General features: G+C 41.1%; 1 pseudogene; it reads right to left on the bottom strand.

Moving 5' to 3' along the window:
* Positions 1-977: 977 nt before the first annotated feature.
* Positions 978-9,509, bottom strand: LOC148790052 (putative E3 ubiquitin-protein ligase ARI1; annotated as a pseudogene).
* Between the last annotated feature and the right edge of the window lie 8,531 nt (positions 9,510-18,040).

Raw genomic sequence — 18,040 nt, 5'->3', positions numbered from 1 at the left:
TATTTATACATACAAATATGAAGCTAAGGGCCAACTCATAACAACCAAAAATGAAACCTCACCTGGACCCAATTTGATGTCAAAACCCAAAAGTTATCAAACCAAACTCAATCAAATTTCTATTCAACCCTTTGCAGATGGGCATGCTTGCTGGTTCAAAGATAATCTGATTGGTATTTCTCTGTTTTGTTTTAGAATGGATTATGAAAGAGCGGAGTGCAAAACATCTATTTCAACAATATTTAAAAAAAAAACACATATATTTCAACAACATTGCAGTAGTAAAAATCTACTTGGTCATCAACAACGCATGTATACTTGTTTGCTAGGAGTTGGAGCTTCTTTTCAAACTGTATATACATATTCTTCCTTGGAAAAGCTCACTAGATCACCGGGCCACTGGTTCAACCATTTAGTCCCATCCGAATCTAAGAGATGGTGAACTGAGATTCCCTTGATCAAGGATTGTCAAGTGAAAACCTGATTGATGACTATAAGCACTCAATTAATGTGATGGTTATTTTGGATCTTACACCTTTGTTTTTGTTATGTTCTAACAATAGAGTTGGAATTTCCCACCAACAAAACACGTTCCAACAGCCTACCAAAATGATCTCACACCGCACATCTCACCATGACGTTGGTAGGGTACTGGAACGTACTTTGTTGGCAGGAGATCCGAACTCCTAACAATAGTCATCACTATTCACCAAGCCATCATCATCATCATCTAAGCCTTTCCCCAACTATATGGGTCAGCTACATGAATCTAATTTCACCGTTCCATTCTGCCGAGTGCCAAATCCATGATTAAATTTTGGATGCATCTATATTTGCGGGAAAAATCTATGATGCCAGAAAGACATGATACCAGAAAGGCTTTGAGCAATCATACCCCCCATGAATTTTGGTAAAAACCCACCTGATTGGTTCCTACTTTTATCATATTGGTTGATTGGTTGTAAGTTTTTTCAGTATCATGACTTTCCGGCATCATAGTTAAACCCATATTCAACCAATAACTGCGTTACTTGATCCAGAGATGCACACACCTTCGGATTCAGCTGCTGTGGCAGATCCTGAACCTCTTTGCACTTCTGCCTGCTCCAACACTGCCCACTCCAGAGGGAATTCAGGTTAATTGAATGGGATGGCTCTTCAGCTGGCTGTGAATCAATGATAATGCCCCACGCCAGCTATAAAATACATGGAACCACAGTAAAAAGTTAAATAGTTATGGGTCCCACGTATTTTATTATTGGCATGGAGTTTTATCATTGGTTCCACAACCTGCTGAACAGCTATTGCATTCAGCTAATCCTTTCTCCTTGAGAGCACAGATTGGGTTCTCACCCAGTTTCCATACCTCAAATGAGGAAAATGACAAACTATAATACTAGGATCATTATCATTAACAATGGATTAATTGTTAATAGAAGAATACATAGAAAAGATAAATGCCTAGTACATGATAGCTCTGTATCTTTGCTTTTCCACATGAACAGCGCAAGCTTTCCACTAGGATTCTAACACCTTTAGTAGAAGTTACTATCTCAAATTGATCAAAAAAAGTTACTATCTCAAAGATACATTCAAAACCACCCTGAACCTATTATCGAATAAACAAGTCAGTTTTGCTTTGAAGACAATTATTGTGACCATCAAATTGAGGGATATATGCAAAATTACTTTGACCATATAACGCCTTGTAATGAAAGAGAAATCTTTCAGTGTTGGTTGCTTGCTTTCTGAAATAGAAATCTTATCCTGTATGGTTTCCTTGAGCATGGTATATAGTTTAAAGGAATCTGTATGGGCTTTGTAACGGCTATGCAAAATTACTGATGCAGGTCATGCTTTTCATGCTCAGTTCTCTTCACAAGATCTTCCTTGTATCGACCTCAGCTGTGACCACTGATACTAGATCATGCATAGTCCCGACCAGTAGCTCCACCACACAGACAACTGCATCAATATCAAGAAACAGTTGAAAAACAACCCACTTGATGCATGGAACTGTTTGATATTAGATGCAAACCAGAAAATGAACAAACAAGAGAGGAAGAGAAGAGAGAGCTGGCGGCAATGAGTGTTAGAGAGTAAGAGGTTCGAACATAACCTCTCTCTAACACTCTAAACATCTTATTAATAAGTTAATCTTTTACAAATTACAGAGAGGCCCTTGAGTGAGCAGGAAAATACAAAAAACAGACTATTACAGAGTATGGGTCCAGAATAAGGCCCACAACAGAGAGAAACATAACATAACATAAAATGACAGTCTATGGGCCGAATGGCCCATCTTCTCTACACTCCCCCTCAAGCTGAGCATAGATGTTAATCATGCCCAGCTTACCAGTGTCATGTTGAAGCCTTCCCTTGGAAATGCCCTTGGTGAGAAAATCTGCCAATTGTCCTTCAGAAGTAATGAATGGAAGACACACTTCATCGGAGGAGACTCTTTCACGAATAAAGTGTCTATCAACCTCAATATGTTTGGTTCTATCATGTTGTACCGGGTTGTGAGCAATGTTGATGGCAGCCTGATTATCACAGTACAACATCATGGGTTTGTCATGATTTACCCCAAGTTCTTCCATTAAGGACCTTAGCCACAACAATTCCGAGACTCCATGTGCCATGGCTCTATATTCTGCTTCTGCGGAGGATCGAGCCACAACTGTTTGTTTCTTACTCCTCCAAGAGACAACATTACCAGCCACCAGACTGCAATACCCTGAAGTAGATCTTCTATCATCAATATTTCCAGCCCAATCAGCATCAGTATAGGCTTCAAGTTTCAGATGACCATGTTTGGCAAATAGAATTCCTTTTCCTGGAGAGCCTTTTAGATATCACAAAATCCGTTCTGCTGCTGCCATATGGGTATCTCTAGGAGCATGCATGAACTGGCTAATGCAACTGACAGCATACACAATATCTGGCCTAGTCATGCACAGGTACAAAAGCTTCCCAAGAAGTCTCTGGAAGACCCCTTTGTCTTCCAACAAAGTTTCATCCGAAGTTGAAAGTTAGTGACTCATATCAATAGGAGTTGCAGCTGGTCTTGCACCCAATTTGCCAGTTTCAGACAACAAATCAAGGACATATTTCCTCTGGGAAATAAGAATCCCATCCCTGGATCTGGCAACTTCTATGCCAAGGAAATATCTCAACTCCCCCAGATCCTTAATCTCAAATTCTGTACGGAGGAAAGACCTAAGGCCCAGAATGCCTGAGGCATCATTACCAGTCACTATAATGTCATCAACATACACAATGAGATACACTGCTAGAGACCCACTTTTCTTCACAAAAAGAGTATGATCTGACTGTGTCTGAACATAGCCGAATTTAACAAGTGCAGCTCTAAATCTCTCAAACCAGGCTCTAGGAGATTGTTTGAGGCCATAAAGAGATTTTTCAGTTTACATACCTTTCCTTGCATATCTTTCCCATACATTCCTGGAGGAAGACACATGTAGACCTCCTCATGTAAGTCACCATTCAGAAATGCATTCTTTACATCTAACTGATAGAGAGGCCAATCAAAGTGAGCTGCCAGAGACAAAAGAACCCTCACAGATGTCATCTTAGCAACAGGGGCAAAAGTTTCCAGATAGTCAATCCCATATGTCTGTGTGTAGCCCTTTGCAACAAGTCTGGCCTTGTACCTCTCAATAGTCCCATCTGCCCTGTATTTAATGGTAAAAACCCACTTGCATCCAACTGGATCCTTCCCTTTAGGCAAATCCACCACCTCCCAAGTACCATTTTCATGTAGAGCATCCATTTCAGCCTGCATGGCATCTCTCCATTCTGGATTCCCAAGAGCTTCTGATATAGACCTAGGAATGGGGTTAGAAGCAACTGAAGAGAGGTAGGCACAATATGAAGGGGAAAGTAGGTCGTAAGAAAGGTGTTTGGAAATGCAGTGTGCAGTACACTTCCGATTTCCTTTCCTAACAGCAATGGGGACATCAAGATCTGGGAAGGAGGATTCCAAGGGAGCTGAAGCAATACCTGTTATCTCATCTGTGATTGGGAGGGTATGAGCCTCATCTGTTGTAAGGGAAACCACTTGCTCATTCCTGGATCTCTGCCTTTGATACACTTTGGGATTATGGGTAGGACGAGGAGGTAAAGAGATAGGAGCACTAGGACAAGAAGAATGAAGTGGCTGATCCTCCTTTGATTCATTTTGGGAGGATACAGATTTGTCAAGAGACTGAACTGGGACAGGAAGGGGAAGAGCAAAAACTTATGACAGACTCTCCCCCTGTTGACAATGTCCTTCCTGAGAGGAACCATAAAAAGGAGAAAGTTCATCAAAGGTAACATCCATAGAAACATGTCTGGTGCCAGTCTTTGGATCAAAACAACAATAACCCTTTTGTGTGGGGGAGTAACCAATGAAGATGCATTTGTGGGCTTTTGGTTCAAACTTGTGTCTCTGCACACTTGGAATGTGAACATAACAGGTACAACCAAACACACGAAGAGGAATTGGGAAGAGATCCTTATCTGGATGAAGAAGACTGAAGGGAGATTTAAACCCTAAAACCCTGGATGGCATACGGTTTATTAGATAGGTAGCAGTAAGTACAGCATCACCCCAAAATCTTGTGGGAACATGTGAGGCAAATAAAAGGCTCCTTGCAACCTCAACAATATGTCTATTTTTCCTCTCAGCAACTCCATTTTGTTCAGGGGTTCTAACACAGGAGCTTTGGTGAATAACCCCCATGTCAGAGAGATACAAGGATAAGCTCTTCTCAAAATACTCTTTTGCATTGTCAGATTTGAAAACCTTAATTCTGGTACCAAATTGAGTTAAAACAAGTTCATGAAATTGCCTCACAAGTCTCGGGACTTCGTCTCAGGATTTCATTAAGTATATCCAAGTGAATCTAGAAAAGTCATCAATAAACAGGATAAAGTATTTGTAGCCCCCCATAGAGGGTAAGTGGTAAGGCCCCCACACATCAGAGTGTACAATATGAAAAAGAAAAGAGGATCTTTTATTGCTCACAGGGTAATTTTTTCTACAATGCTTTGACAACTGACATGACTCACAATTGAGACTGGACACACTGACTCCCTTAAACAGTTTTGGAAACAAATGACTTAAAGCAGAAAAAGGTAAATGACCCAACCGACAATGACTCAACATAATTTGACTGACAGACTCTGAAGAAGTAGAACCAAAAGCAACATTCTTGGGATGATCAAAGCATTGGCCAGGGGTGTCAAGCAAGTATATTCCATTCGCTTCATGGCCACTCCCAATCACCTTCCGAGATTTCAGGTCCTGAAACACATAGTGAGAAGAGAAAAAGGTTACACAACAATCCAATGACTTGGTCAAGCTACTTACAGATAACAAGTTGGTATTTAACTTAGGTACATGAAGAGTGGAAGATAAAAGTAAAGAGTCTGTAGGCTTGACAGTTCCCTTGCCAGAAATGGGGGCAAGAGAACCATCAGCTAAGGTGATTTTGTCACGGCCAGGAAGCAAATCATATGACACAAACAAAGTGGAAAGGTTGGTCATGTGATCAGAAGCACCTGAGTCAATGATCCAAGGGGTCTTGGGATTACCTGAGGTAGATGCATGGTTAGCAGAAGCCCTTATACCTGAGTGAGCAAATGCAGTAGTGGCTGGACTTTCAGAAGGGTTGGATGATGAAGTTACACCTTCAAGCTGGCTGATCATCCTTCCAAACTTCTCATATTCAGCTTTCATGGCTGCCAATTGTGCACTTGCAGACTCAAACTCTGTATCTATACTTGTGGCAGTATGTGCGCTTCCTGTCTTTCTATTGTCATTCTTCTTCTGGAATCGGATAGGAACAAGACTGTGATGCAATTTCTAGCACTTGTCCTTAGTGTGTTTCAGCTTCTTGCAATATTCACACACCACCTCCTTCTTTCCTGTGCCACTGGGAGCTCCTGTAACTCCTTTGGGTTTGATTCCCATATTTGCAAAATGATCATTGATACTGACCCCTTGAACCTGCACTTTCCTCCTACTTTCCTCACTGCTGACCAAAGCATATGCTTGAGACAATGAAACATCTTCCTTGGACATGATGTTTTGCTTTGTAATGTCATATTCAGAATTGAGCCCTGTCAAGAACTCAAAGACCCTATTCCTTTCAACCAATTTCCTATATGTTTCAGCATCCTTAGGGGTATCCCATGTCACGGCCTCTATCAAATCAATTTCTTGCCATATAGATTTTAGGGCTGAGAAGTATGCTGCAAGTGACTTCTCCCCCTGTCTTAGAATCTTCACATCACTTCTCAGTTTGTAAGCTCTGGCAACATTCAACTTCTGGGAGTAAGTTTCTGCAACACTATCCCAGATTTCTTTAGCCGAGTTCATCCACAAGTAATGTTGGCTAATTTGTGGCTGCATTGAGTTCACAAGCCACCCAATCACTGTGTAATTCTCCTGCACCCATTTCTCATAAGAGGGATCCTCCTCCGGGGGAGCTTTCTTGCTCCCAGAGATAAACCCCCACTTTCCTCTACTGCAAATATGAATTTTTACGGATTGTGACCAGGCCAAATAATTGGTTCCATCCAATTTAACTGTAGTTACAGCCAACAAGGAATCAATTGTAGTTCCCAAATTATGTCCATATTCAACAGTGCTCTTGTTCTCAATTTCTGAGAAATCCATTATGTAACAGCTTCAATTAGGGTTTCGGCAGGCCTTTAAAAGTGATCTGATTTCAAAGAACTCAGATTGAGTTGAAACAGTAGCAAACAAAACAACTCACAAACTCAGTTCAGAACTGACAGCCGTGAGAACCAAGTTCGGTGGCAGCACTTTCAAAGGGGAGAAACCCTGATTCAGCCTTCAAGGAACAATCAGTAGGCCTCCAAACAATATGTATTCTTGGTTCCCAACAATAATTTCCCAAGGAGAACAAAGAATACAGTCCACAGTACCTAACAGGACTTTTTACAAACACTATGTATGCAACAGTCAACACTTCACTGTTAACAAGCAGAAATCTCTTCAAGAACACTTCGTCTAAGTCCAAGAAGCAGCTAAACTAAGTAGAGGCTTGTACCACTTAATTTAGATCAGTTTTTAGCAGTTTGGAAGCCCAACAACAGCCGAACCACACTTCCAGAATAACCCAGAAATCAGTCCAGCAACAGTGGGCCGAATGGAGGTGTTTTGAATGCTTTAATAGTCCTCCCAGATAACAAAAAAATAACTCAGCAAAGAACTGAGAAAAGACTTACAGCAAGAGAGTCTCTGGTTTCAACTATAAACCAGGCCAAACACTTGTTCTCTGAGATAATTTCGAAAGTCCTTTTCTCTTATTTCAAATCAGGCCAAACAACTTGCTCTCTGATTCTTCCTGGTCACCGAACCCTTCTCCAAGTGTGTAGACACTTGGGCACCCTCCAATGACCTCCAAGAACCAGGCGGATGACTGTAAACTTTCAGCCCTAGAACCTCCTCATGTAGTTGGCTGAATTAGAACCACATGAGGGACACGCCAAGCAATGACCCGCTCTGATACCAAGTTGAAAAACAGCCCACTTGATGTATGGAACTGTTTGATATTAGATGCAAACCAGAAAATGAACAAACAAGAGAGGAAGAGAAGAGAGAGCTGGCGGCAATGAGTGTTAGAGAGTAAGAGGTTCGAACATAACCTCTCTCTAACACTCTAAACATCTTATTAATAAGTTAATCTTTTACAAATTACAGAGAGGCCCTTGGGTGGGCAGGAAAATACAAAAAACAGACTATTACAGAGTATGGGCCCAGAATAAGGCCCACAACAAAGAGAAACATAACATAACATAAAATGACAGTCTATGGGCCAAATGCCCCATCTTCTCTACAGAAACAATGAGCATCAATTTCATTCTAGTCAAGCAAAATCCTAATAACAAGAGAGGTAGTAGCTGATGGTAGAAATCTACAGATTAGATGTAGAAAGAATGATGCAAACAAGATGCACTAGACTGTCAAATGTCAACCTAATAGGGAAAAAAACATAAGCACATTCCCTTCTGAGAATGCATCTTGGTTCTGAGCTAGATGACCCATAGATGGAGCTGGAAGCCCTAGATTGCTATCACATCAATTACATTATACCATTGATTTCTTATGTAAAATATCAAAACCATCATCTTTAAAGATAAAAATTGAACAGTAAACAATTATAAGGGCTCTTGTTCAATGTTGGTCCTTGTCATAAGAGGACCTTTGAAGGGGTGAACCAAATATTGACCTAACCTTTGGCTCTTTCTTCTAAGGCTGGTAAAATTGTTATTTTATATCAAGAATATTCTTGTAATTTTTAAATAATGTACCTTGGGGAAGTTGGGGGATTATGGTGAGTATTAGTAAAAAATGTCTAAGGCTCATCTACTACTTATGCAGATTTCAATCTACTGGAGCCCCTCTCTACAACTTGGCATGGACCCCTCCCCCCAGCGCCCCCCCCCCCCAAAAAAAAAAGAAAAATGGTTTTATTCAAAGAGGATTCACATAGAAATCAGAATCAACTGCCCTTTCAAATACTCTACTGGAGCCATTCTTTTAGGACATTCATTTTGAGGGGCTGTTGATTCATAATTTCAAGTTTCAACAAATAAGGTAGACCTATGGCTGAATACTTAAGCAATTAGCCTACAACCTTTTAAGGGTATGAGTGTATCATAAATACATGGTACTCCTGGTTGGGCCATGAGCAACCATAGACAGATTTGGTAGCTTACACATCATTATGGATTTGGGAATGAAAAATCCATCATGAGCTTCCATGCTAGATAATACTCAACCACATTGCAAAGTGTAATTACCAACAAAAAATAGAAAAAAAAAGGGCTATGGATGGCATAGTTGATAGAATGCAAATCAACCTAGACCTGGATGAGCTAGTGGGCAATAAGCCAAAAACATCAATTCTAGAGAAAATGCAAATTTGCATGAGCATGGAATCTTAGTAAAAATTTAACTGTAAGTTCACATTAGGAAAGCAATGAAAGTACTTGGAAATCTACCACAAGATCTTGCATAAAATCACAAACAAAAATTACAAGGGAAAAAGAACTCTCACTTGTCCACAAATACAGATCACTAAATTGCAGCTTCCATTTTTCTCAACTAATTTGTGACATTTTGGGAAAGGCTTTGTATTTACTGCCATCCAATTAACAGTTTATGATTTGTCCTGGCACTTCTTGGTCCAAAGCTCCCACATCAGGCAAGAACAAGGTGAATGTGCCTCTGCTGAGCAACTGAAATAGAACTGTAGCCCACAATGACATTCAATGTCACAAAATTTATCTCCCTCAACACGTATTGCATTACCACAATCAGGAACACTGGGGCACCATTTTACCATTTTATTGTCCTCAATAGATGATTCTAAAAGAAAATGTTCAAATCGCTAAGCAAAATCAGGATGCTTTGCACTGACTAGATTTCTTATTACAGCATCACAAATAGCATTGCACTTGTGTGCCATGCACCTAATTCACCTACTCTGACCCTCGTTTATCTTCACAATGAAATGCTCTGTCCAACCTATTTGCAGAAGCCAAAAATTTAAAAAGATTCAATAATCTATCTTTGTATTCATATGGCTATTTTTTGTTCCCTTGTTTCAAAGTAAAGCAAAAAACTGAATATTCTTCATTGTATTACATGGATATCCTTACCAAGACTTGGGTTAGAGGTACAAGAGTTAATAATAACTAATCCAAGCAGATTTTTTAATTAGTTTATCTGTCTATGCACATTAGAGCAATCAGAACCATAGTTATTTGATAGAATTCAGGTCTGCCTTAGAGTTCGACCTGACTGAGTTCAGTTATGTAGAAGAAGAAAAGGTGATAGAGAGAGAGAGAGAGAGAGAAAAAAAAAGAGAGAAGAAAGAATTCTGGTTCGAACTGAAAGAGTCAACTTGACTTCTCCCAGTCGGCCAGTAAGTATTTATATTATTATTAAAACATAACTGAAAAGACCTATGTGCCCTTACTTAAGTTAAGAGCACTTGTTCCAACACAACATTACAGATCAACAACATTAATCAAGGTATAAAGACAGAAATGCCCCTACGCTAACACTTCCCCTCAAGTATACTCACCAGCTTGTTACATATGTAGTCCACTCTTCCCCGACTCAAGCCTTTTGTAAATAAGTCAGCCCACTGATTTCCTATATTAACATGTGTAGTGTCTAGCTCTCCATTCAGCACCTTCTCCCTCACAAAGTGACAGTCAACCTCAATGTGCTTGGTTCTTTCATGAAACACTGGATTAGAGGAGATATGAACTGCAACCTGATTATCACAATAGAGCTTCATTGGAGTGTTAATGTTGTACCCTACTTCTTGTAGAAGGTTCCTTAACCACACTAATTCACAAGCGGTGTGTGCCATAGCCCTATATTCTGCTTCTACACTGCTTCTTGCCACAACCGTCTACTTCTTACTTTTCCATGTCACCAGGTTACCTCCCAGAAACGTGCAATAGCCTGTAGTAGACCGCCTATCAGACATAGAACCGGCCCAATCAGCATCAGAATACCCTTTTATTTCAAGTTTTCCCCCACTCTTGTATATCAGACCGTGACCCGGAGCCCCTTTTAGATACTTCACAATTCTCAGAACTGCATTCCAATGAGGAATCTGAGGTTTTTGCTTGAACTGGCTTACCACACTAACTGCAAATGAGATGTCTGGTCTGGTAATGGTTAGATAGTTCAGTTTGCCCACAAGTCGTCGGCATCTGCCAGGGTCTTCAAACACTTCACCCATATCACTGCTTAGCTTGGTATTTGTGTCCATGGGTGTTTCCGCTGGTTTGGCACCCAACAGGCCTGTTTCTTCCAGCAAATCAAGCACATACTTCCTCTGGCACAGGTTAATCCCATACTTGGATCTCGCTACCTCTATCCCCAAGAAGTATTTCAGTTTACCCAGATCCTTTGTCTGAAAGTGATCCTGCAGATAAGTCTTCAGCCTATCAATACCAATGTTATCATTCCCAGTAATTACAATATCATCTACATACACCACCAATAGTATTTTTCCTCCCGGAGAGTCATGACTAAATACAGAATGGTCAACTTTGCACTGTTTCATACCAAACTTCTTTACCACCTCACTGAACCTACCAAACCATGCTCGAGGAGAATGTTTAAGCCCATATATAGCCTTCCTTAGTCTGCACACCTTACCATCCTCCCCCTGAGCAACAAACCTCGGAGGTTGCTCCATGTAGACCTCCTCGAGTAAGTCACCATGCAAAAAGGCATTCTTGATATCAAGCTGATATAGTGGCCACTCATACATGGCTGCAAGAGAGATCACAACACGAACTGACCCTATCTTAGCAACCGATGAGAAGGTCTCTATGTAGTCAATACCATAGGTTTGAGAATACCCTTTTGCAACTAATCGCGCTTTCAGGCGTTCAACACTACCATCAGGCAGATACTTAACTGTATAAACCCATTTACAACCAACAGCTTGCTTCCCAGGAGGAAGAGCAGTGAGGTCCCAAGTATGATTATGATGAAGGGCTGAGAGTTCTTCTTCCATGGCACGGCACCACCCTGGAGAGGCAAGGGCTTCCTGGACATCTTTAGGAACAATAACTGATGATAACAAGGTAACAAACTGGTGATGGGAAGTGGAAGGGTGAGTAAGAGAAACATAATTAGAAATGGGATGAAGGGTGCAAGTATGCTTACCTTTCCGCAAAGCAATGGGTAGATCAAGCTCAGATGCTAAGTGCGGGTCTGGTGCCGGATCCGTCGACGGAGATGTAGCCGAAGGAGTAGAAGCTGGTGCACGTGGGCGATGTGTATACACATGATGGATAGGTGGGCATTCAACAGGTGGTGGCACCGGAGGCAAGGATTTGGTCACAACTGGAACAAAGGAAGGAGGATCGACAACGGGAAGTGGAAGAGGAGGAGGTGATGAGGAGGAAGAAGCATCACCAGACCCCAAAAAGAACGGAGTAGACTCAAAGAAACTGACATCAGCACATACAAAGGACCGTCGAGAACCTGGATGGTAACACTTATACCCTTTCTAGGTCCGAGAATAGCCAAGGAAGATGCACTTGAGAGAACGGGCATCGAACTTGTCATTCCCGGGACCCAAATTATGGACGAAGCAGACACACCCAAAAACTCTCGCCGTAAGAGGGAACGGAGACAAAGTGGGAAACAAGACCTGAAACGAAGAATGACCATCAATGATGAATGTGGGCATCCGATTAATCAGAAAGCAAGAGGTAAGCACTACATCACTCCAAAAAGGTTTGGGAACATGCATGTGATGCATTAGGGATCTTGCCGTTTCAAGGAGATGGCGATTCTTTCTCTCAGCCACCCCGTTTTGTTGTGGGGTGTAGGTACACGAGGTCTGATGTATAATGCCGTGTTGGTCCAGGTATTCCTAAAATGATGAGGATAAATATTCGCGGCCATTATCAGAACGAAAAACTTTGATGTGGGTACCAAATTGGTTACGAATCTCAGCATAAAATTTCTGAAAAATGGTAAACAATTCACTTCTTTCTTTCATTAAATAGAGCCACGTCATCCTTGAAAAATCATCCATAAAAATGACAAAATATTTGTATCCATTATATGACATCACTTTATAAGGACCCCAAACATCTGAATGAACTAAAGAAAAATGACTCGACACACAGTTATCAACCCTAGAACTAAAGGGAACACGATGGTGTTTCCCAAACTGACACGACTCACACTCCAAAATAGAAAGTTGACTCAAGGACGGAACCAAGGACTTCAAGACTTTTAGCGATGGATGACCAAATCGGCAGTGCCACTTGAGAGGAGAAAGAGATGACTGGAGAGCTGTTGAAGTTCTACCACCACCACAGTCAAGATAATACAGTCCACCCGCTTCATGCCCTCCACCAATCTTCATCCCCGTCTTGAGATCCTGAAAAACACACATAGAAGGATAAAAGGTAATGGAGCAGTTAAGTGATTTGGTCAACTTACTAACAGACATAAGGTTAAAAGGCAATTTAGGAACATACAGAACTGATGAGAGGGATACAGGATCTAGGTCAACATTACCAACACTACAAATTGAGGATGTGGAACCATTAGCAAGGGTGACAGATTGTGATGTTGAGCAATGAGATAAGGAGGAAAACACACCTGGAGTTCCAGTCATGTGATCGGAGGCTCCAGAGTCAATGATCCAGGGATTGGGTGCAGATGCTAGACAAGCCATACTTGAGTGAGCAAAAGTCGCCGTGTTCTGCTGTGATTGGATAAACCTCTCATATTCATCACAGGGAACACTCACCATCTCTTTCATGGGACCATCTGTGGATGTAGGAGGCATCTGGTCAGATGAATGATTCTCCTGTCTAAAGTTGGAACTTGAGTCACTGGTTGCGGCATGATTGGCCCAGGTTGAGGGAGGACCATGTAGATCATAACAATAGTTGATGGTATGTCCATCCATACCACAATGAGTGCACTTCCTCGAGCCTAAGCTACATCCTCTACCACGGGCTCCCCCTGAATCTCTGCTCCCAGTACGACCACCACCACGATTATGAGTAGACCCACCATTGCCACTTCGGCCATATGCAGAACCACTACCACCACCACGGCCAAACTGAGCTCCCCGAGCTCCACCTCTAACACCACGACCTCTTGATGCAGCAAAAGCATATCTATCTGAGATATTGGAGTTCTCAGTAGATCCGATAGAAATCCTCCAGAGTCGAGCAAATACCTCTTCTAGGGATGGAAGAGCTGATCCCCCTAATATCTGAGCCCGTACTGGTTCATATTCAGACTTTAGTCCCACCAAAAATCTAGTCACATCAAGCTGCTCTCTCTGTTGTTGCTGAATCTTGACATCAGAAGTGAGAGGATGATAGACATTCAACTCATTACGTATGTTCCTCATATTGGCATAGTACTCCTCAAGACTCTGATTGCCCTGTTGCAGGTTAAAGTACTCTTGATAAAGCTGATAAACTCTGGTTGTATTGTCCTACCCCGAATACAATTTCTTCGCATGGTCCCACACATCTTTAGCAGTATCAAGAAACATGAAGTTCACACTAATCATGGGTTCCATACTGTTCCACAACCATGTGATGATCTGAGCATCCTCTTGCTCCCAATCTTCATACTCGTGAGTGTCAGAGGAGGATTTCTCCTCTCTGATGTGTTTTACCTTCTTCTTTGCCTTCAGAAAGACTTCAACGGATTTAGCCCAAGGCACATAATTCTCTCCATTTAATTTAATGGAGGTCATCTGAACATTCAGGTAGTCTGTAGGCACCATCACACTAGGTTTATAATCATTATTATCTCCCATTATGTTATCACCGATTCTGCACACTTGCTGAATTCTATTATCACTGAGATCTGCACACTACACACCACTAGGTCACACCTGTCACACTGATTGCAGCACTTATTGTTGCTGGAATGTGTGCTCTTTACACCACAAACCCTAGATCACACCTGTCACACTGATTTCAGCACTTGTTGTTGCTGAAAAGTGTGCTCACACCACAAACCCTACTCCTACAACTATCTGAAATCTCACCACTATATGATCATATCTCTTCCTTCAAAATGCACAAAGAAACCGGCATAAACCCTAGCAACTTACTGGCCGAAACCCTAGCATATGGTCTGAAACACACTTCCTATTTAATCCATAACAGATATCATGCACTGAAATCTCTTACCTTATCGGTGAAGTAACACCCATACGAGCAGGAAAGCAATCCACGCACAACAGCCACTGCCCACACAGTTCGACCCTCTATTCTTCCTCTACTAGGAGAGGGCGATCTCAGAAATCACAGCAACCGACCACATACGACCTGACTGGAGGCATAGAGACCTCCAAGGGAAGGGGGCGATCACTCCTTTTCAGCCCTTTCCCTTATCTCCAATCGAACACATAAAAAAAAGGAAAACCCTAGATAGGGTGCGCAGAGAATGAACCCTAGGCAAGCAGAAATCTAGGCAGCTTCAAGAAGCTCTGATACCATGATAGAATTCAGGTCTGCCTTAGAGTTCGGCCTGATTGAGTTCAGTTATGTAGAAGAAGAAAAGGTGATAAAGAGAGAGAGAGAGAGAGAAGAGAGAATTTTGGTTCGAACTGAAAGAGTCAACTTGACTTCTCCCAGTCGGCCAGTAAGTATTTATATTATTATTAAAACATAACTGAAAAAACCTATGTGCCCTTACTTAAGTTAAGAGCACTTGTTCCAACACAACATTACAGATCAACAACATTAATCAAGGTATAAAGACAGAAATACCCCTATGCTAACATTATTCAAACTTGAGATGAAGGATTCCGTGCTTTCTATCCAAAGGCTTTGAAATGTTGCAACTAATCAACCATAACTGCTTGCCACGGTGATATTGCAGAAGCCATGACCACAGTTCATTGTTGTGATACCATTTAATGGTGGGCAAGCAAAGGCAAACTGCATAGTTTTCCCTTCTCCAAAAAGAGAGGGAAAAGCAAGACTTATAGACACTTTTTGATTGTTTGTTTTGATGAATAACACTTTTTGATTGTTGTGTGATAGGATATATATATATATAATTAAACAAAAAATAAGAGGAAAGGGAGAGTGAAAAATTGAGGCCTAAGGCATGACAGTGAGAAGACGAACTCTACGGTCCTTGCTACTCCTTATCGGCCACGCTACAAAGTACAATGCAAGAAAACTATCAAATAGAGAGGGGATTTACAGCTTATTAGGCAAGCATAACTTTACTGGATTGATTGATCAATGGCTAAAACATGAGGCAAGCGTAGCTTTTAACTAGTTTGGCTATAATTCATGGCTTAGTCCATTGATTGTTTTACTACATTGGTAATTGATAAAGAAAGGGATATCTTCAAATTGCATTTCCTAACTAAATTAAAGCATATAATAAGGTACCTAAAGAGACTTTACTGGATTTTGCAAAAGAAGTATCAAGAAGACATGTTTGGGGATGTGTTATGGAGCAGTAACAAGTGAGGTAACTAGATATAAGTGAGCTCTCTGATTACAGTAGGTGTAGGTGTACAATGGGGTTGGCATTGAGCACTTATCATCTCCACATTGGTTATGATTGAGCACTTTACTGGATTTTGCAAAAGAAGTATCAAGCAAACATGTTTGGGGATGTGTTATGGAGCAGTAACAAGTGAGGTAACTAGATATAAGTGAGCTTTCTGATTATAGTAGGTGTAGGTGTACAATGGGGTTGGCATTGAGCACTTATCATCTCCACATTGGTTATGATTGAGTTAGGAACATACTGTTGGAGATCTTGCCATCATAGTTATCAAGGCGGCGCCTACGCGGGCCTTGACAAAGGGATATCTTCAAATTGCTTTATAAGGAACTTTCTCTTAACTATGTTTCTCCCTTTTTTCTTGACAAGTAACTTGATTTCGGCAAGGAAGAAAGATCTCGATCAAGAGATGAGAGGAGGAGAAGAGAAGAAGAATGAAGAAGAAGAAGAAGAGAGGAGAGAAGGAAGAGGCGAGAAGATTTAGACCAAAAACTAAAGCTGGCGGTGCCAGGATTTGTATTTATATGTTAGGGCGACTAATAAGAATTAAAAGGTAAAAATGACAAAAGTGCCATTATGGCACATAACTAAGATTACATCACTCCCCCTCAAGTTGGGGTGTAGATATCAATCATCCCCAACTTGTCACAAAGATTATAGTGCCACATGGAATTTAATCCTTTAGTAAGGATGTCTGCAAGTTGTTCCTCAGAGCTGATGTAGGGAGTGCAAACTTCTCATTTTTCCAATTTTTCCCTAATGAAGTGTTTGTCAACCTCTATATGTTTAGTTCTATCATGGAGAACAGGGTTGGTTGCAATGTTAATAGCAGCCTTATTGTCACAGTATAGTGACATAGGATCACTGAGAGGAAAGCCCAATTCACCCAAGAGATTCTTTATCCATAGAAGTTCTGCCACACCATGAGACATTGCTCTATATTCAACTTCTGCACTCGATTTGGCCACCACACTTTGTTTCTTACTTCTCCAAGTAACAAGGTTTCCCCCAACAAAAGCACAATAGCCACTTGTAGATTTTCTGTCATCCACAGAACCAGCCCAATTTGCATAGTAAACCTCAACTCTCATATGCCCATGTTTTCCAAACAGGAGTTCTGTCCCAGGGAATTTCTTCAAATATCTAAGAACTCTATGTGCTGCCTCCAAGTGTGTGGCCTTGGGAGCATGCATAAATTGACTAAGGATTCCCACTGCATATGCAATGTCAGGTCTTGTCATAGATAGGTAGAGAAGTCTGCCCACCAATCTCTGATACTGCTTTATATCTGCTATGGGCTCATCATGCAATATCCAAGCCTGTGGTTTACATCTATAGAAGTGTCAGCAGGTTTTGCTCCAAGCTTCCCCATATCTTTCAGGAGATCAAGAACATATTTCCTCTGGGAGATGAAAATACCTTGATTAGAGCGGGTCACTTCAATTCCAAGGAAATAACATAAAGGCCTCAAATCCTTCACTTCAAATTGAGTGGCCAATAATCTCTTCAATCTTTGTATCTCAAAGTCCCAATCACCGGTGATAATAATGTCATCAACAAACACAAATAAAGCTGCCATTCTTGCTCTCTCTTCAAAAAGAGTGTGTGATCAGACTGGCACTGCTTAAAACCCATCTGTTGAACTGCCTTGTGGAACCTATTGAACCAGGCCCTTGGAGACTGTTTTAAGCCATACAAAGATTTCTTCAATCTACATAAAAACTGGAGGTTGGATAATATACACTTCTTATTCTAAGTCACCATTCAAAAAAGCATTTTTAATGTCCAATTGATGAAGTTCCCAATCTAGATTTGCTGCTAAAGAAAGGAGGACTCAAATAGAATTCATTTTTGCTATAGGTGCAAAGGTTTCCACATAATCAAGTCCATACACCTGTGAAAAACCTTTTGCAACTAGTTGGGCCTTGTACCTCTCCACTGTGC

Source organism: Nelumbo nucifera, chromosome 8 (assembly GCF_055504915.1).
Source record: "Nelumbo nucifera cultivar China Antique chromosome 8, China Antique-T2T, whole genome shotgun sequence".
In the NCBI taxonomy this organism is placed as follows: domain Eukaryota; kingdom Viridiplantae; phylum Streptophyta; class Magnoliopsida; order Proteales; family Nelumbonaceae; genus Nelumbo; species Nelumbo nucifera.
The sequence above is the reverse complement of the archived record's forward strand: the minus strand, read 5'-3'. Positions and strand labels throughout refer to the sequence as shown.